The sequence below is a fragment of the Echeneis naucrates genome, unplaced genomic scaffold (assembly GCF_900963305.1).
Source record: "Echeneis naucrates unplaced genomic scaffold, fEcheNa1.1, whole genome shotgun sequence".
NCBI lineage: Eukaryota > Metazoa > Chordata > Actinopteri > Carangiformes > Echeneidae > Echeneis > Echeneis naucrates.
Window position 1 is genome coordinate 1,296,468 of NW_021780168.1, and position 20,420 is coordinate 1,316,887.

General features: G+C 44.2%; 1 protein-coding gene and 10 non-coding genes across 11 annotated transcripts in view; 5 read left to right on the forward strand and 6 right to left on the reverse strand.

The window, feature by feature from the left end:
• LOC115038392 (NACHT, LRR and PYD domains-containing protein 12-like) overlaps positions 1–20,420 on the reverse strand; it is an 82,469-nt gene that overhangs the window by 31,355 nt on the left and 30,694 nt on the right. The window lies entirely within an intron of this gene.
• On the forward strand, positions 547–628 carry trnas-cga (transfer RNA serine (anticodon CGA)). The gene has a single exon. It is a non-coding gene; the product is annotated as a tRNA-Ser (tRNA).
• On the forward strand, positions 4,866–4,938 carry trnak-cuu (transfer RNA lysine (anticodon CUU)). Its single transcript has one exon. It is a non-coding gene; the product is annotated as a tRNA-Lys (tRNA).
• trnat-agu (transfer RNA threonine (anticodon AGU)) lies at positions 6,159–6,232 on the reverse strand. Its single transcript has one exon. It is a non-coding gene; the product is annotated as a tRNA-Thr (tRNA).
• trnas-uga (transfer RNA serine (anticodon UGA)) lies at positions 8,496–8,572 on the reverse strand. The gene has a single exon. It is a non-coding gene; the product is annotated as a tRNA-Ser (tRNA).
• Positions 10,831–10,902, forward strand: trnag-ucc (transfer RNA glycine (anticodon UCC)). The gene has a single exon. It is a non-coding gene; the product is annotated as a tRNA-Gly (tRNA).
• On the reverse strand, positions 11,358–11,429 carry trnag-ucc (transfer RNA glycine (anticodon UCC)). The gene has a single exon. It is a non-coding gene; the product is annotated as a tRNA-Gly (tRNA).
• On the reverse strand, positions 15,611–15,682 carry trnap-agg (transfer RNA proline (anticodon AGG)). Its single transcript has one exon. It is a non-coding gene; the product is annotated as a tRNA-Pro (tRNA).
• trnaw-cca (transfer RNA tryptophan (anticodon CCA)) lies at positions 16,786–16,857 on the forward strand. Its single transcript has one exon. It is a non-coding gene; the product is annotated as a tRNA-Trp (tRNA).
• Positions 17,264–17,335, reverse strand: trnap-ugg (transfer RNA proline (anticodon UGG)). Its single transcript has one exon. It is a non-coding gene; the product is annotated as a tRNA-Pro (tRNA).
• On the forward strand, positions 20,333–20,406 carry trnat-agu (transfer RNA threonine (anticodon AGU)). Its single transcript has one exon. It is a non-coding gene; the product is annotated as a tRNA-Thr (tRNA).

The window sequence follows — 20,420 nt, forward strand, 5'->3', positions numbered from 1 at the left end:
CGACCCTTTTCTTGCAATAAACTTCGCTATAGATGAGTTGAATCATCCTGAAGCTGTAATGAATGCTGTAATTGAACTACGATCTGTAATAAAAAATTTAACTATAGAAAATTATTCTGCAACTGAGCCCCCCGTCTCTCCTCCTTTCTCTCAGGTTGATTCACCTTCTCCACCGGTTGTTTCACACACAGAATGGTTGAATGCCATAGACATTGCTTCTTAATGCTGAAATGAGAGACAATAAAGCTATGTCAGAAGTTTCAAGGTGCTAACATTTACAAACAGTTTGTACTAACAGTTAATTGAGGAATCAGCTGAATGAGGACAGATGTGACTTAAAGCACAACAAAGATCTTTCCCCAGAAGGCCCTCAGACAAAGAAGCTGGGTAACAGCACAGACTGTCAGGAGTGGTATTTGAACCCTCAATTCCAGAGGAGACTGTCACCTGAACACAGCACCTTCAAAAGTCCACAGCACTCTGCTCAGCTTTTTTAGTTTTTTGTGTTTTATTTTGTGTATTTCTACTTTTCTTGCGGCTCATGTAGTTGTTGTGGCCGAGTGGTTAAGGCGATGGACTCGAAATCCATTGGGGTTCTCCCGCGCAGGTTCAAATCCTGTCAACAACGGTTGGTTTTTTTCATGGACCAAGTTTCCCACTTAGAGAGCTACAGACCATGTTGGAGAATGTCTGTAATTGGCACGGCATTAAAATATGGGAGAGCTGAGTGATGTTGTTCGGACTCATCTAAGAGGATCAGAGCACTAACTGGTGCTCAGTTTTCATTATCAAGGTCGATGATAGCGACACACTTTTAGTTCCACTTTTGGGGGAGAACTGCAACACTGCAACAGTGTTTCTGAGAGAGGAAGCCTGACAAAAAATTTCAGATCATGGAAATTGATATAGACGATATAATGTGTCATTATATAACTTTAATTCCCTCCCTGACATTGTCTCACAATGAAGAATACATGGAAATCACTTAGATTAGGGCAGGGGTCGGCAACCTGTGGCTCCGGAGCCACATGCGGTCCTTTCAGCCCCCTGCTGTGGCTCCGGAGCCATATATATATACAGGATGAGGCCGTGCCAAGGCCGTGTATATATATATATATATCTATATATAGCAGCATAAAGACTGGGTCCCGCTGTCTTACTCAGGCTGAACTACAGCGTCTATTCACGGGGGCTTTGACCTGCTCTGTGTCCGACCTGGGCCGGTGCACCCCTCCTTAGACGACCTGGTGATCCCGGGCTCCCCCCGGAGCACCATATCGATACCGAACTTAGTGCGGACACCCGATCGACATAGTCCGCTGCAGCCCAGAGCTCCTCCAGCCTCAGCCTCCCGGTAACTTGGATTACAGGCGAGGGACGCACTTCCGGATCGGGCTTTTAGCATTTACGGCAGTGACGTCAACAAAAGGGATGACGACACCCGGTGGTGAAATTCATTAAGAACGTGAAGAGTTTGAATCCACTGATAAATAATAAAGTCTAATAATGTGAAAATGAAAACGCTGATGCTTTCAGCATTTCCATAAACCTTTTGTGACTTCTAACTTCCCCGGCACAGTGTTTTATCATGAAGTCTTTATCAGTGTGCTTCTAATGTGCAAATAAACTAAACTAAAGCAGACAGCAACAAAAAAGGAGACACACAGAGACTGAACAGGCTGATCAGGAGAACAGGCTCTGTGGTCGGCCTGACTCTGACGGTTGTTTGCTTTCATGGACCAAGTTTCCCAGGTGAGGAGCTCCAGAGCATCATCATCAGCTACATCATCCATTTAACGTTTTTGTTTTGCAGAACGAATCCTCATGTTTCCCTCAATGAAGGAAAGATTGGTTGGCACGAATGGGTAGGTTTTCATGTTTGAAAAGCCCATTTTTCATGTTTTTGAACTCTGCTTCAACAGCAGCGGAACTTCCACTGATGCTGGTGCTTCAGAAGAGTCAGAGTCAGTCGCGATGGTACGTAGAAGTTGTTTTGCATGTTCCACAGATTGTGACTTAAGAAGCTGTGCTATTGACCTCACAAAGAAATCTTTAACACCATGTGTTTTATTTTTCAGGCCGTCTCACTGGCAGATCATATTGATGCAGTGAACTTTGAGTCTATCCCTGAACTTTGAGCATTCGATTCAACAACAGCCGCTCTGGCCGAGTGGTTAAGATGATGCACTGCTAATCCATACCCTGCTCTGAATGCATGGGTTTGAATCCCCTCCTTGTCACCTCGTTGAGCTCACTTTAGCCTGTCCCTGTTGCAGCCTGCTGTTCTGAGCAAAATTATCCAAAATGTCAGACTTTAGGTCCATCTTGAATGATCTATAAATGTCTTTGAAGCCTGTTGAAGGTTAATTCATAATGAGGTTCATCAAAACAAAACACCGCACCATCAGAACCAGAGCTCAGGCTGTTGGTACACAAAGAAAGAAAGGCATACTTGTGGATTCACAAGTTTTATCAGGATCTGACCTTTTCCTGTTCCATCAGTAACCATCAAAGGAGATGCTGATTCTGTGGTTCTAATGACATCACAGAGATCAAAGACTCCTCCCATTATTTTTGTCATGGCCTCCACAGGAATTTCACACCAATTTCAGGAAGGAAAACAAAAGTAAGACAAAACTTAAACTGCAATGGCCAGGCATTGAACCCAGGTCAAATGCTTGGAAGGCAGCTATGCTTACCACTATACCACCATTGCACGTGATCACAAAATCAGAGTCCTTTTTTAATGAAACTGGTTATGGGAACTCACACGTGGCTGGATCAAACCAATGTTGCACCAGTGGCCACCATCGCTTCAAGTTACCGATGTGGGATAGAGCCTCATGACATTGTTGCGAAGTGCACATTCTACCACTGAGCTACATCCCTGCATGGTCTGGCAGCATTAGCTAACCAGATAGCTTCTGAGCTCCTGCAACACCAATCTGTCTGATGAAGCCTTGTGGATGAGATGAGAACATTGATGATGCTGCTGAATTTAGGTCACCTGCACTTATGTCAACAGTCAGAGCTTCATACACAATAAGAGTACTGAAGAAAAATACTTTAAACATGAGCTCTGTGTCACATTCATGCAGCTTGTGTAGAAACAGTTCATTCCATCAGAATGAACCTTCACCTGTTAAGGTAACAGTTTGGTAACAGTCAAAGCTCCATACACAATAATAGTCCTGCTTCTGTTTACCAAAAGCCTCCAAAGCCCACTCAGGGACCTGCTGTGTTTAGTTCACTTGTTGCTGTATCTCCAAAGAACTAAAGCCTTGTGGAGAACGTGGGCATCGACCCCACTACCTCTCACGTGCTAAGCAAGCATTGTACCCTTTGAGCTCATCGCCCTGTGCAAAAACCACCCATCAAAGTGAGTATGCAAAGACTGCCTGATTAGATCGCACACAAATTCCTCACATGGGTGAGGTGGACCAAAACCAGGTTGTTTCCATTTTCCAAGGACGGAGTAGCAATATTTCTACGTCAAAAGACTTTTTCACTGGAAAGACTCAGGTTTCAGCGAGATTTGAACTCAGATTGTTGGATTCAGACTGCTAACCATTACACCATAGAACCCCACAGGTATGCAGATGGGATCGGAATTTTTGTCTTTTAAGTGTGGACAGTCAAAGGTTGACCTAAACACATTTGTCCCCAAATACACTTTACAGCAGTAGAGGTGAAAGAAAAGCAGCTTCTATAGGTCAAATAACCAGAGATTGAACCTCACTCTGGTACTACCTCAGGTGCCGAAACCCAGGATTGAACCAGGGACCTTTAGATCTTCAGTCTAACGCTCTCCCAACCGAGGTATTGCAGTGTCACTGTCACCACCCACCACTGCCAGTTTGTTTCTTGTCAATGAAAACTAATCAGCTAATTCAGGCATTTTTCATCTCCCTGTGAACAAAAGTTATAGAAGCCAGTGAAAGATGATACCAACACCAGGTGGGCTGAAATGAGAAACATCACAGTCAACCAGAGTTCGTGCTTGCGTATGAAAACATGCAGGTTTGGCAGGGGGCACCCAGATTTGAACTGGGGACCTCTTGACCTGCAGTCAAATGGCCACGCCGTTGATGTGACATTATGTTACGGCTTCAGCTGGCGTCTTCACTGTGGCAAGTTTCTTGTCAAGATCCTTCAAGTAACACAACCAGACAGCAAACTTCACACTGTCATTCATCTGTCATTCATAACATAACAGCGGGCATTGTGCACCATCCAGGGGATGTAGCTCAGTAGTTGAGTGCATGCTTTGCATGTATGAGGCTCCGCGGCCCCTGTCATCTCCAGCGTTGATAATGAAGCACAGGAAGTACTTATCTTGTGCAACACCCTGATCTCTCAATTATCCGCGCAGCTTGGAGCAATTTATCCTGTGCAGTCATCCTACCAAATTACCAAAGTGAACACAAGTGTACATGTGATGACAAAACAACAGCCATTGAAGTCCACTTAAAAGCAAACTCCTAATGTTTTGGCCTCTTTTTTTAACTCACGTCAAAACATCATAATGAAGTTACGTCAAGTACATATAGAGCAGGTCTAGACCAAACTCTTATTAAAATTATTTTGAGAGCCGTGGTGAGGAGGGGTTCCAGGTCAGTATATGGAGGATTTTGCAGATGATGTGCTCCTTTCAGCACCATCAGCCTGAGAATGACAGCACTCATTGGAGTGTTGCATCAGTGGCCACCATCACTTCAAGTAACCCAAATGGGAAAGATCCTTATTGACAGCATTGTTGCGCTTTGTTACATCTGAGCTAAAGATACAAATAAAATTATCTAAACCGGCTTTTATTTTGAAATGATTTTTGGCGATTTTTTGGAGGATGTTTTGCATTTCTAGCAGCCCGGCTAGCTCAGTCGGTCGAGCATGAGACTCTTAATCTCAGGGTTGTGGGTTCGAGCCCCACGTTGGGCGATAAGCAGTTTTTTTTAGACCCAAAGTTACATTTCCAATATTCTGCCTCGTCTTTCAACCACAACCACATGAAATATTGTGAGGTTGAATGCTGCCCGCTGACTGGTTGTGTGTCCAAATGGCTTCAAAGACATCTTTCTGCCATTCACTCTTCCAAACCTTTGGACACAGCTTTGAGCTTTCTCACAGGTGTCATTATTTCAGTGAAGATGTATGTATGGATGTATTCCCCCTGAATCCTGCGATTCACAGCTTCCACCAAATGGAGCCAAATAAGACACAAAACTAATTGTGATGTGAGTCTGAGGAGCTGCTGCCTTTGATACATCACCTGATGATGTCACCTGATGATGTCACAGTACTCACAGAATGAAACTCCTCCTTTGAAGCTGCTTTGAAGAATTTCCAAAATCACATGTGGTTCAGATGTAAACACAAAGGCTGCCCCACTGTCACCATTCAGAACAGCTGTGGAGATTATTGATCATTCATTGATTATTAATGATCAGCTCAGAACCAAACAGTGTATCTGAAGCACAGGAAAGAGTTCTGCTCTCCAACACTCTGATCCCTCAATTACCGCTCCACTGGAGCCTGTGACATGTCTCTCCTGACAACGTGCTTCATTATCAACGCTGGAGATGGCGGGGATTGAACGCGGGGCCTCATACAGGCAAAGCATGCGCTCTACCACTGAGCTACATCCCCTGCATGGTGCACAATGCCAGCTGGAAACTAATCACTAAACTGTTACAAAGGAAATGATCAATCTGCAGTCTTTGCTCTGATCATTGTAACTTTGTGTTATTGTTGTATCTGATAAGTTAAGCTGCACTTCTAATGACCACCAGGGGGCAGTTCCACTGGTTGGAAAAAGACTCAGGCTGCATTGAAGTCTATGAAGAGAACAGCACCACGCTCTAACCAGCTGAGCTAACCGGCCTGTGTGAAAGCATTTTTTTGGCTTATTTTTACAAATCTTTAACCAGCTAACAGCATTGGCTGTGAAATCATTCAGCCTGTTACCGGCTCAAGTCCACAGCACTGTCCTCAGCTGTTTTTGTTGGATAGTATCTGGTTTGGTTTAATCTCTTCCACAAAACGTCAGGATTGGATGTTCCAAAGGGAGACATGAAGATGCAGTTACCTGATTGGTCAGAGAGTTTTAATGGAACTCCTGCAGAAGAGGTTACATGAGTTTATTTCAACAACCTTAAAACAGGTGCTGCTGGGATTTGAACCCAGGATTTCCTGTTTACTAGACAGGCGCTTTGACCAACTAAGCCACAGCACCACTCTGATGCACAGAAATGTACAGAGGATCTTAAAATATTCCAACATAAGTAGCTGACCATTATGACTCTTACCAAATTTTGCCTCCTGTGAAAAGCAGTCAATCACCAAATTTCTCCTGTTTACAAGACGGGCGCTTTGACCAGCTAAGCCACAGCACCACTCTGAAGTACATGTATATACAGAGGATCTGGTAATGGAAGTGTAATGTGTATACTGCAGCTGAGGTTGATGGTAAAGTGGTTTGTTTTAATGTAGGACTCTGCATCTACCTGAACCTGTTTGACTGCAGATTTGCATTTTCATTTGGACCCCAGGAAGAGTAGCTGCTGCCTCAGTGACAGCTAACGGGGATCCGTTGTTTATAGTGATAAACTATAAACAGACATTTCAAAATGTATTCTTTCCTCAAATGTTCCTAAACTTCTATTAAAGGCAGCATTATTGCAGCAGGCAGCACTCTATGGTGGAGGTCATGACAAAAAAGTGGGAGGAGTCTTTGATCTCTGTGATGTCATTAGAACCTTTGTGACATCACAGAATCAGCATCTCCTTTGATGGTTACTGATGGAACAGGAAAAGGTCAGATCCTGATATAATCTTGTGAATCCACAAGTATGCCTTTCTTTGTTTGTGTACCAACAGCCTGAGCTCTGGTTCTGACTTGTGTGGTGTTTTGTATTGATGAACCTCATTATTTACACACACAGCACAAGACACATTCCCCCTTCAAGAATTGAAATCCCAGTCTTCCACAAGACAGGCGGAGATCCTGTCCACATCGGGGTTTAGACAAAGGACATCCCTGGGTGGGCTTGAACCACCATCCTTTCAGATAACAGCCAAACACGCTGACCGATTGCACCACAGAGACATGTTGACCTCTCTGTGTTGCTGTGTTGCTGTGTTTCTGTTGATGGTGAACTCAAAGGTTGTCAAAGTTGTCAAATGGTATTGTCGTGGAGACGTAGAAGGTCGGCGCACCATCAGCCTGAGACTCATTCATTCAGAGACACACTTCACTATAAATCCTAGAGATGCCGGGGATTGAACCCGGGGCCTCATACATGCAAAGCATGCGGTCTACCACTGAGATACAGTACACAGGAGTCAGCTCAGTTTTTTAGTATCGTGACATCATCAGGTGACATCATCAGGTGATGGATCAAAGGCAGCACCTCTTCAGACTCACACTTCACTTCAAACCTTTGAGGAAGTGGGACACAATTCTGAGGAGCACAAAAGTTTCCTGAGAGACAGACTGCAGAGAAACTGGCACTGAACAGAACATTCTGCATTCAAACCCCAGCGGTGCTTCACTCTCAGTGGAGTTCCTGCACTGGATGTGTTCCTGGTTGTGTTGTTGTAGCTGATCTGAAGAAATCTATTTAAAATGGCAAATCATCATAATTTTTACTGAATTTCTGAGCAGGACAACCCCAAAGAGAAGCATTTATGTAGAAAGGAATAACTGTAGCTGTCCGAGTTAGAGCCTCAGATATGGCTATGGAAGTACAACAGTCAGAGCTCCATACACAATAACAGTCTTGCTTCTGTTTACCAAAAGCCTCCAAAGTCCACCCTGTATGCTGTATCTCCAACAAAGAGCTGAAGTCCTGTGGAGAATGTGGGCATTGATCCCACTACCTCTCACATGCTAAGCGAGCACTCTACCATTTGAGCTAATTCCCCTGTATGCATGCTAGTACACATTTAATTTCTGGTGATGACGTCACCCAGCCCCCCATGTTCTCCAAACAGACCCAAAGTGGTACCATTCATTTGTGCTTGGTCCATGATTGTGATACATATACTGATCTTTACTTGCACGTTCACAGCGTGATTATATATATTTTGATCTTGGCAGGTGACCGATTGTCTGTAAGTTTTAAAATCTGTTGTTAGTTTTATTAACTTTTGGAAATGAATCACTTTATGCGTATTGTTTCTGGAGAGCTCACAGGGGTGCAGTATCTGCTCCAGCAGACCGGTCAGGTGCTGCAGGATGTGCACCCTGATTCACCTCCTCATTGAGGAGCATGATGTGGAGGATGACATGGAGGAAGATGATCCCACAGTGCTGGAGGTCCTTCATGCCCCCAGCACATCCACACTGGCGTCCAGCCAGTGTGCCTTCATCGTCCAGCCCTCTGCCCTCTGACAGTGAAGGCAGTAACTCCAACAGTTCATCCAATATGACCAGGACTGTGGCAGCAAAAAGAAGAAGCATGAAAGAAGCACATGTTGTGACAACAACAGACCTTTGTTGGCAGGATTTGAACCTGCGCGGGGAATCCCCAATGGATTTCAAGTCCATCGCCTTAACCACTCGGTTACAATCGTAAAAATGCCATACTGAAGCTGCACTAGCTGAAGAGGGAAGATCTTAAGTCTTGAAAACAAACTTCAGTATTAACCTTGCTTGTTTTAACTCCCAGCAGTTTTCCTTAGCAGTGGAAGTAAAGCAAATTTCAAATGTTGTTTTAGTGCCGAGTACCCAGTCTGCCTCCTTCGAACTATTCACTGCTTTTTTTCCAAAGCTTAGCTTGCATGCCAGCCCAGGGGAATTAGCTCAAATGGTAGAGCGCTCGCTTAGCATGTGAGAGGTTGTGGGGCTCATCTGCATAGCAGTGAAGATTAGTTCCAGTTTTGTTGTTGCTTCTGTCGGCAGAACTCTGGCATGACTACGTTTGTGTTTTGAGCTTCATTAACTTTTTGCAACAAGATACCAATCTTCCAAAAGCTCAACCAGCTGCTCCAGGTGAGGTTTGAACTCACAACCTCGGCATCACTCTGCAAGTTACTGTCTTATAAGTACCGCGCGCTAACCAATTGCAATTGCACTGGTCAACGTGTAAGTTTGGATGTACTCTTCAATTGATTTTACATTTACCTTTAAGAGATAGTAGTTTACAGTTATAAATATAAATGGGAATAAAATCAGATTTTCATTTCATCATCAAGAGGATGTCTCCACATGCACACTTGTTCTTGGTGTTTTCACTAATTGTTAAATAAAAAAATATATAAAATATATAAAAAAATATTTCATTCATCCAAGCATAATTAGTTGTTATGTAATATATATTTTCTGTGTGGCTTAGTCTTAAAATTATAATGGTTGTGTGGTCAACTCCTGCCTGAAATTTGCTTAAAAATTTGCCCATCAAAGTGAGTCCACAATACTCAAAGATCGCCTGATTAGATCGCACAGAGGCTCAAAATTTTCATTTCCTCATACGTGTGGAGTGGACAAAACCAGGTTGTTTAAATTTTCCAAGGACAGAATGGCAATATTTCGACACGTCAAAGGAATTTTGGTCTTTTAAAAGTTTGGGCGGTCAAAAGTAGACCAAAAGAACTTTGTCCCCAAACACACCTTGCTGCAGTTGAGGTGAAAGAAAAGTGGTCTCTGTCAGAAGTGGGATTTGAACCCACGCCTCCAGGGGAGATTGCGACCTGAACACAGCGCCTTAGACCCTTAGACTGCCTTGGATCCATGTAGCAGTGTATCTTTCATCCAAAGTCACAACTTTGAGAAGTTAGACAATGTGAGACATGTGGCATTATTGCAGTGAAACGGGTGAAGTTATGTGGTTATGCGGTCCAAGGTGCTGGATTTAGGTTCCAGTCTCTTCAGAGGCATGGGTTTGACTCCCACCACTGCCAGTTGTCCAAGCTGTGCTGTACAATCATGAAGAGTTTAGTTAAATCTAAAACTGCTATGAATAACAGATTTAGAGTCCAGAGTGCTCATGATGACACCATGGAACCACATGTAGCTGTGTGAAGTTTGATGTCTGTGTTATTTGAAGTATCCTGACAAGACACTTGTCACAGTGAAGACACCAGCTGAAGCTGTAACATAATCTTTGATCAGTGACAACAGTGTGGCCTTTGTGTCCTTTTAATTAAATTTAGCGACTGTTCCTGGAGTTAATGGAGACTTTTGTGGAGGAACTGACAGGAAAGCGCACATCACTCTGCAGCTATCAACAGCAGATGCTGCAGTGAGCCCCGTCCCAAAGCCTTCACCTGTTCAGTCTATTTATGAAACATTTCAGAAACATTTCAGAAGTCTCAGTCTGACCCCTGTGGTTCATACTTTACAGTATGAACCACAGACAAACATCAGTTTGTCCTCTCATGTGATTGGCCTCATGGTGTGTCCATCAAAATAACCCCCCTGTCTGCACGGATTCTCTGAAGATTCGGCTCTCCTCGACTGTACTTTTTTTTTTTTTTCGACCGAAAGAGGGAATAATAAAATGAAAGAGTAACTTTGTCATCCACAGAATAAAACTACAACACAACACCCAACATTAGCTTAATGCTAACATGCATTAGAAAACGCCATAGACCGGCTAACGGGATTAGCATCAGTACCGCGATCATTTTAAGAGTCTCATGCTCTACCGACTGAGCTAGCCGGGCTGCTAGAAACGCAAAACATCCTCCAAAAAAAAAAAAAAAAATTGCAAAAAATCATTTCAAAATAAAAGCCGTTGTCTACGGTGCTCATGTTTGGTCATAAATCCAGCCACATGAGTTCCCATAACCAGTTTCATTAAAAAAGACTGTGATTTTGCACCTTCACCTGCAATGGTGGTATAGTGGTGAGCATAGCTGCCTTCCAAGCAGTTGACCCGGATTCAATTCCCGGCCATTGCAGTTTAGCTTTTGCCAAAGGAAGGTTAGTCCTTTCTCTACATTATTCACAGTAATGGAACTTACCTTGTCTGCATCCATCCATCTGTCTTCAACCAAAGCAACAGAGTTCCATTACTCGTGAACAAGACCTGAGATACTTGACCTCCTTGATGAGGTTGATCCTCGTCCCTGCTGCTTCACACTAAGCTGTGAACCGATCCAATGAGCGCTATAGATCTCGCTCTGTCTTGGTTTTTGTATTGGCTGTGGTTGCTTGAACACTCTGGCTTTATGTTGCTTCCCTTTCCCCGAGACAACTACAGGGTGTAACAGATGTACAGCTGTGGTGAGGACGGGTTACAGGTCTGTAGCTGGAGGACTTTGGCACCATCGGCCTGAGATCTACAGGATTTTGGGATCTCAGGAAGTAAAAAAAACGTAAAATACAAAGTTAAATTGTAGACACACAGGTAAACTGCAATGGCCGGGAATCGAACCCGGGTCAACTGCTTGGAAGGCAGCTATGCTCACCACTATACCACCATTGCATGGAAATGGCCAAAATCACAGCCCTTTTGTATGACTCAGAGTTTATTGAACCTCCTACCTGGAATACCCTGCAGGTGCATGATAACATATTTATGTCATGGGACTGCCAGGGTTCTTACTGAGGTCTGTCTTCTGTAAAAAGAGGTCAATCACCACATGTCTTTCTGCTAAACACAGCACCAACCACTAAAACACAGTTTCTCTTCTCTAGATGCTGCAGGTAAAGGTTTTAATACAGGAACTGATGTTTTTCCTCAGTTTGTTTAATTGATGTGCAGGAACTCCACTGAGAGTGAAGCAGTGGTGGGGTTTGAATGCAGGATGTCCTGTGACACAGACCAGGAAAGTTGACCAAAGATAGAACATCTTAAGTGCAGAATGGCCAACAATACATGAGGGGAGAAAGATGTGCGGCTTGAATGATCTGGCAAACCACTTTTGTCATTCAGTAAGACATTTACAATCACATTCAAAGAAACCTGTTCAAGTTCTAGCAGTTCTGGTCAGTTCTAGCTGACCAGCATTATTCACATGTAAAGTGATTCCAGCTCATTTTAGGTTTGAACTCATTTTCCTTTGAGCTGAAGCATCACCGTCAGGAAGTGCACCACAGAAGAGTCACATGGAGGTTTAAGTCAACGTCTGAGGAACCAGCTGAGAAACAAAACCAAAAGAGCCAACAAGCAAATATTCTGTTATTTTTAATTGAACAGACTGGATCAGGTTCTTTATTTAAGGGGTCCTGGATTCTTGCTTGGAGCTCTGAAGACCTCCTTTGGACCCGGTCTTTGGGGGAAGCTGGGTTGGCTCTTCTGGTTCCTCAGAGAGGGGCAGAGGGTACTCTGGGGAGTAGTTCATGTGGGTCTGGCCCTCTCGTGCTCGCAGGTAGCCGCTCCTCTGCTGGATGATGAAGGTTGGCGGCAGCAGAGGGGACGTCTCACTGGAGCCCGTCTTTGCTGCACCGCCGGAGCCCCAGACGCCAAAGTCTGGGAATGAACGAGAAGGCAGCCAGGTGCTGGGGTCAGGGAACTGGACACGGGCTTCACCTGCAGGCTCAATGTCCCAAGAAAGTGATCCAGAACCAACCACAAAACCAGATGGTTGGAATAGAGGACCAGAGAGGGAACCCACATCACCACCAAGTCCAGAACCAGGCTGAGGCTGCCCATGAGATCCTGGAGTGTTCTGTCCATGGTGGACCGGGCTGACGTAGCTTCCACCCTGAGGCATCAGAGGTCTGGATGGAGCGCTGGGCTGTTGGACTGGAGCTCCAAGCTGCGGCATCAGGGGAGGATGTGAACCTCCAGAAGGAAGGTTTCGTGATCCAGCACCACCGCTGGAGCTCCAGGAACCAGTGTAGGGATACTTGTAATCTGGACAGAGAAGAGCAGGATCAGGAGGAGCATCAACTCATGAAGCACCAAGACCAGTTTGGTTATCCTGAAACTGAAGACCTGGACCAATAAAGTGAAACTCAGTCTTTACCTGCTTTTGTTGCAGGAGGTGATCCAGAACCAGATGGTTGGACTAGAGAACCAGAGAGGGAACCCACATCACCAAGTCCAGAACCAGGCTGAGGCTGCCCAGGAGATCCTGGAGTGTTCTGTCCATGGTGGACCGGGCTGATGTGGCTTCCACCCTGAGGCATCAGAGGTCTGGATGGAGCGCTGGGCTGTTGGACTGATGGTCCAAGCTGCGGCATCAGGGGAGGACGTGAACCTCCAGAAGGAAGGTTTGGTGATCCAGCACCACTGCTGGAGCTCCAGGAACCAGTGTAGGGGTATTTGTAATCTGGACAGAGAAGAGCAGGATCAGGAGGAGCATCAACTCATGAAGCACCAAGACCAGTTGGGCTATCCTGAAACTGAAGGCCTGGACCAATAAAGTGAAACTCAAAGTCTTTACCTGCTTTTGTTGCAGGAAAAGCAGAAGCACTGCTGAACAGCAGACACATCCAAGAAAACCTGAAACAGACAAAGTTACTTCAGCTTCAGAACATCAGTATGAACTGAAAGGTGAACCAAGTCCCAACCTCAGAGACAGTCCCAGCACCATGTTGGAGTCCAGCAGCTCCAATGATCCTCAGCAGACTGAAGGTCTGGTCTGTTGTCTGCAGGCAGCTGGTCTGGTTTTATACCGGAGCTGCTCTCTGCTCTGATTGCACTGATTAACATCAGCTGAGGTCCAATCAGAACCTGAGTCCAGGTGGAGCGTTCAGGTTCGGTCTGACTTTTCTTGTGTTAAATTGCTTTTAATTATCTTTTTTATTTTTATTGTGCATTTTTTAAAAAGTACTGAGACTTCCACCTGCAGTCTACCGGCTTCACTGGTTGGAAAATCAAGTCAAAGTGTGTTGAAGTCTATGGGGTTTCATACAGACAGAGTAAAAGGTATCACATTCTGAGATGCTGCATGTGGTCAATAGGGGGATTGAACCCATGACCTTGGCATTGTCAGCACCACACTCTAACCATTGCAGTTAACTGTATATGAGGGTGTGTGTGTCCATTCAGTGTGTATCACCTGCCTGGTGAACACATGGCACCAGGATCCACTGCTGAAGAAGGCCAGCTGGCAGAGGCAGAGTTCTGCTGGGTAACTTTGGGTCTGTAAAGCTATTTAATCACCCAATATGGGGCTCAAACCCAAGACCCTGAGATTTAGACTCTCATGCTCTACCGACTGAACTAGCCAGGTTGCTACAGTTGTGTGTCACTTCCTCAACTGTTTGAAGTGATGTGTGAGTCTGAAGAGCTGCTGCCTTTGACGCATCACCTGATGATGTCATGATACTCACAGAATGAAACTCCTCCTTTGAAGCTGCTTAGAAGAATTTCCAAAATCACATGTGATTCAGATGTAAACATAAAGGCTGCCCCACTGTCACCATTCAGAACAGCTGAGAAGCTTATTGATACTAATACATGCTAATCACACCAGGTCATGGGTTCAATCCCCGTACTGGCCAGCTACAAAGTCCTTGAAGTCATTCAGGAGTTCCTAACAGAAAAACGTTTTTGCTGACACAGTCACAAGGTTAACCCATGTAGCAGCCACCTGGGTGAGAACAGCAGCTGGTGTTTGCTCATGATGACTCCATGCAGGGCTTTAATGGTTACTTTATGTGTGGGTGTTTTTGAATGTCAGCTCTTTGTAGTGGGTTCGAATCCTGCCTGTCCATGTTGGTCCTTCTTGAACATTCTCTAAATATCCTTGGAACCTGTTTAAGGTTAATTCAAAGTTTATCTGGACCGACTGTATCTGCTTTCAAAGCTGTTGTCAGATCTTTCTGTTTTTTCTACACAACTCCAATACCAGTTAGTCAGCAAAATATGATGAGCCAAGTCCACTGAGACAAATAACAAAGGATTTTCTTTAGCAAAAAAGAAACTATCACATTAATAACTGTGTTAATCACTTTCAGTCTGTCTCTGAAACCACGTCTGTGTCGGTCAACGCTTGTGCTCCTCACAGTTGTGTGTCTGAAGAGACTGACTGCCTGATTAGATCGCACACAGGCTCAAAACTTGCACTTCCTCACACATGTAGAATGGACAAACCAGGTTGTCTATATGTGAAGGGAGTTTCAGTGTAAGATTCAGGTTCCACCGAACCCTGCAGGTGTGCAATGAAAGGAATTGTAGTCTTTGAAAAGTGTTGACCAAAATACCTTTGTCCCCAAACACACCTCACAGCAGGAGAGGTGGAAGATAAGTGGTTTCTGTCAGAAGTGGGATTTCACAGCTACCAAAGTCGTGCGAACCAACTAGCAGACAATTGGTCACCTGCCAAGATAAAAATATATATAATCACGCTGTGCACGTGCAAATGAAGATCATTATATGCATCATAATCATGGACCAGCAAAGATGGTGACAGATAGAACATCATGTTATGTCAGCACCACAAAAGTAGTACAAAGAAGTACCAAGATGTACGGAGGATCTGAAAATATTGCAAAGTAAGTGGCTGACCATCATCTAACCCTCCTACCAAAGTTTGTCTCCTGTGAAAAGCAGTCAATCACCAATATCCCTTCTCCTCAGCACAGCATGAGCCACAAAGCTACCATTGCTCCTGCTTCAGTTGCTAAGATACTGCAAACAACAACCAGACAGCAAACGTCACACAGCTCCATAGTGTAACGGTTAGCACCCCTATTGACTGAAAGGCAACAGACGGGCTCGTCCGGGATTTGAACCCGGGACCTCTCACACCCTAAGCGAGAATCATACCCCTAGACCAACGAGCCATGCTGACTGTGGAGTTCATGACAAAAAAGTGGGAGGAGTCTTTCATCCCTTTGATGTCATTAGAACTTTTGTGACATCACAGAATCAGCATCTCCTTTGATGGTTACTGATGGAACATTTGTGGCGTTTTTTTTTTTTTTTTTTTCATTATTTACACACAGCACATTCATGTGACAGTTAATGTGACAGTTTATTATATGCTAAAGAAACTTTGGTAAGAGTCATGATGGTCAGCCACATATGTTGGGGGTATTTTCAGATCCAAAATACATCCCTGTACATCAGAGTGGTGCTGCTACGGAGTGTTGCATCAGTGGCCACCATAACTTCAAGGAACCCAAATGGGAAAGATCCTTATTGACAGCAACAGCTGCTGCTGTTGAAGCAGAGTTCTCAAACATGAAAACCTACCCATTCGTGCCAACCAATCTTTCCTTCATTGAGGGAAACATGAGGATTCGTTCTGCCAAACAAAAACGTTAAATGGATGATGTAGCTGATGCAACAACTGTCATAGGACCTGACCCTGACTCCACTACTTCCCAGAATGCTCATCCTGGTGAGGAGGCTGATGAAGCTCAAAACAGTCCTCCAATGGATGACAATGCTGTTGAAAACTGAAGAGGCTTTGTAGTTCCAGCCTGTCTCTGCCTGTCTTGTGGAAGACTGGGATTTCCTGAATGTTAGAAACTCAGTGCTGCTTGCAATATAAAACACAGCTGCTCTACATGAAAAGTGATACAACAGTGGTCACCTCCTGTCTGTAGACTCATCACTCTGCTGGATAAGGCCGATGAAAACAAAGACCTCCTTCGAGCCGGAGTTGAACCAGCGACCTAAGGATCATGTTGGTTCAAACTGATGTTAAGATATTTGACTCTAGCAGTCATTGTTGGTCGATATATGCTGGATAAGAGAAAGTAGATTAAACACAGCACGTCTCTCAGTGGGCTCCAAAAGACCACTGAGCCATCTTGACATGTCTGACAAAAAATTGACAAAAAACACAGACTGTTATGTGTATTTCCTTCTTCAAATCTTTATTTTGGTCATTTAATATGTTTTGCTGCGTTTCAACTCCTACAGTTGTGCGCTTCTGAGAGACTCTGTGCCGCAATGGTAGCGCGTCTGACTCCAGATCAGAATGTTGCGTGTTCAACTCACGTCAGGGTCAGATTATCTGTTTGCACTTTTGGTAAACGCTCACATACTCTGTGGTGCAACAGGACGTGTTTTTCTGATGATCCATTTAATTTCTTCACATCACATTTCACATCACTATTTCCCATTATTTTAGATGGACACACATCACCATTTGATTTTATTTCAGTTTATTTTGAACAATATAAAAAAAACAAACAAACCCAAAAGTCAGCAAGTTTTATCAATGATATGGAGAGTGGAGGGTTAAGAAAGTAGTTAGAAAGTCACAAATGTTACCTTAAAGGGCATATTGCAGGTTAAGGACCACATTGAATCAATGTTTAAAAAAGATAATATTGGAAATGTTTTGCTGCAAAGTGAAGGAGGTAAAATGTCCACAGCAGAAGGGGGTTAGATCATTGGACAAGTCATACGAAGGGCTCGTCCGGGATTTGAACCGGGGACCTCTCGCACCCAAAGCCAGAACCATACCCCTAGACCAACAAGCCATTGATAAGGTTTTTTAAATTATTGAAAAAATTGTACTTTTCATTCTGATCTTTATTCAAGCGTTCTTTATTGACAAGAAAGATCCAACATTAAGAACAGAACAGCTACACACAAACAAAATAATGATGAACAGCCCTTCAAGAAGGGGGACCAGAGGGTGTGTGCCAACTACAGGGTCATCATGAAGCTCTGTTTTGGGTGGTGGTTGGATGTTATTGGTTTTTCTTAATCAATATCAAACTAAATAATGGCAATCAAGGTTAAATAAATAAAGGTTGCAGACCCCTGATCGAGGGGTATGATTCTGACTTTGGGTGCAAGAGGTTCTGTGTGTAAATCCCAGAGGAGCCCCTCATATGATGTGTCCGCTGTCTGCAGTTCCACTATTCAAGTGTCAGTAAGTTAGACAACATGAAATCAGGAAGGCTTCTCTGACTTCAACAGGTTCTGTTCAATGTGCTCTAACTGCTTATAAATGTCTCACTGGATCAAAAGCTTTGAGCTACGGTAGGCTAGCTAGCATGGTAACCATGCGCTCTCCCACTGAGCTACATCCCCTTGATAGTTCAGCAGCTTTAGCAGCTTCCTGATGCTCCACTGACTGAGCTACAGATGATTCAGTAACAGCTGAGTTATCTTTAGTCCAACTACATAAGCAGCTTATCATAGATGATAGAGCCGTACATTTCTTAAAGGAAATAAATAATTTTTAACATAAGCTGCAATGCTTCTTCACAACAAGAAGGTTATGGGTTCAGGGCGTCACATCACAGAGATCAAAGACTCCTCCCACTTTTTCTCATGAACTCCACCATAGAGTGCTCACTGTTAATGAAGCTCCAAAGGCAATCATGGTCCTGCCATCACTTCCTGTATTACAGCTTTTGTTTGCAGTCTCTGGACTAGAGAGACAGTAGTTTTGTGTTTGTTGCTGTGTGGAGCAGATGGAAATTCGGTGATTACCATTTTTTAACAGGAGACAAACTTTGGTAAGAGTCAGGATGGTCAGGCACTGATGTTGGCAACATAACACCAAGGGCTCGTCCACGATTTGAACCCGGGACCTCTCACACCCAAAGCGAGAATCATACCCCTACCCCTGTGGACGCGAAATGTTGTAGTCTATTTTGGCTGGATGTTCCCCTTAATGCTGGATGTTCTGTTCACCATCCACTTCTCCAAAGTCCCACAGTGAAGGCTTCAAATTCACATCTCTCAACAACATTGAAATGAACCTGTTTAAGTCAGAGAACCTTTCCTTAGTTCTTATTCTACACAAATGTATGGTAGTGTGGCCGAAGTGGCACGAAGGGACTCGAACCCTCAGTCTTCTGATCCGAAGTCAGACGCCTTGTCCATTAGGCCACGTGGTCAATGTTAATGTCCCATTGTCAGTCAGTCAGCTCTGCCTGGATACAACAGTGGTCAGGGCTGTATGATGTATGTTTATACTGAAACTCTGACAGCTCTCCTCCATCTCACTCTTTTACTTTCTCTGGGTTCCAGCCCTCGTAGGCAGCGTGTCAGTCTCATAATCTGACCAACGATCCATGTTGGTCCATGACGTTAACGTGTGTTAAAATCAGAGAGAATTTACACTCATTCAACTCAAATCCAGGAACATCCCAAACATGACTATTAGTCCTGTCTGAGAGTTTCCTCCACTGACAGCAAACATACTGTATATCCATACTGATCACTGTGATCAGGTTTGAATCATCTCTGTGAGAATCCCACATGAAGCTGTCAGTCCTGCTGGATAGGAAGTAAGCTACAGGAAAGTAGATCCCTCGAGCTGGTTCAAACCTGAACCTTCTACTGCTGGATGTGTTCCTGTGATGTGTGTTAGCAGAAGCGTGACACAATTGGCCAGTGCGCAGTTCTTAGATGACAGTAACCTGCAGAGTGATGCTGAGGTTGTGAGTTCAAGCCTCACCTGGAGCAGCTGGAAAGCGTTCCTTTGAAGCTGCTTTGAAGAATTTCCAAAATCACATGTGATTCAGATGTAAACACAAAGGCTGCCCCACTGTCACCATTCAGAGCAGCTGAGAGGCTTATTGGTCATTCATTGATTATTAATGATCAGCTCAGAACCAAACAGTGTATCTGAAGCACAGGAAAGAGTTCTGCTCTCCAACACTCTGATCCCTCAATTACCATCGAGTGCACACTGTTAATGAAGCTCAGGTAGACACAGGTAGATGAATAGTCCTACATTAAAACCGTGGATGGATTTCCCCAACAAGCCTTTTGATAGCAGCTGTAGAAGGTGCTGTGTTCAGGTGACAGTCTCCTCTGGAATTGAGGGTTGAAATACCACTCCTGACAGTCTGTTATGTTACCCAGCTTCTTTGTCTGAGGGCCTTCTGGGAAAGATCTTTAAGTCACATCTGTCTTCATTCAACTGATTCCTCAACTAACTGTTAGTACAAACTGTTTGTAAATGACATCTTTGTACATCTGACTGACAGTTACATTTGGTTGTGTGAAAGTCCAACCTCTGTTCGGGGCAGACCCAGCTCAAGAAGATAAATGTGAAACTTTTCCAGATATCAGGGCTCTTTCTGGCAGAGATCCTGGGGGAGCTCTGTCACTTCAAACCCAGTGCTGCCTTACTTTACCGGTGACCTTAATAAATGTTTCAACTGTGAATTGAAGATTCTCCAACTCATTGTTGGGCTTCCAAGAAAGTGCTTCTCACCCAACGTGGGGCCTGCTAGTGGTAGGTCCATTGTTGTAATACCAGGACTCAAACCCTGGCCGCCTGGGTGAAAACCAGGAATTCTGACCACTAGACCATATGGGAGATGCGACCATGCTAGCATGCTGTATTTAACACATTGTAGTGTACGTGGATGACAGCATCATATTAGGGCGTTTTGACAATGACCTGTATTTTAAATGAAATAAAGCCATTTTCTCTGACTGGGAATTGAACCCAGGCTACTTATGTTGAAATATTTTAAGATCCTCTGTACATTGCTGTGCATCAGCGTGGTGCTGTGGCTTAGTTGGTCAAAGCGCCTGTCTAGTAAACAGGAGATCCTGGGTTCAAATCCCAGCAGTGCCTGCTTTAAGGTTGTT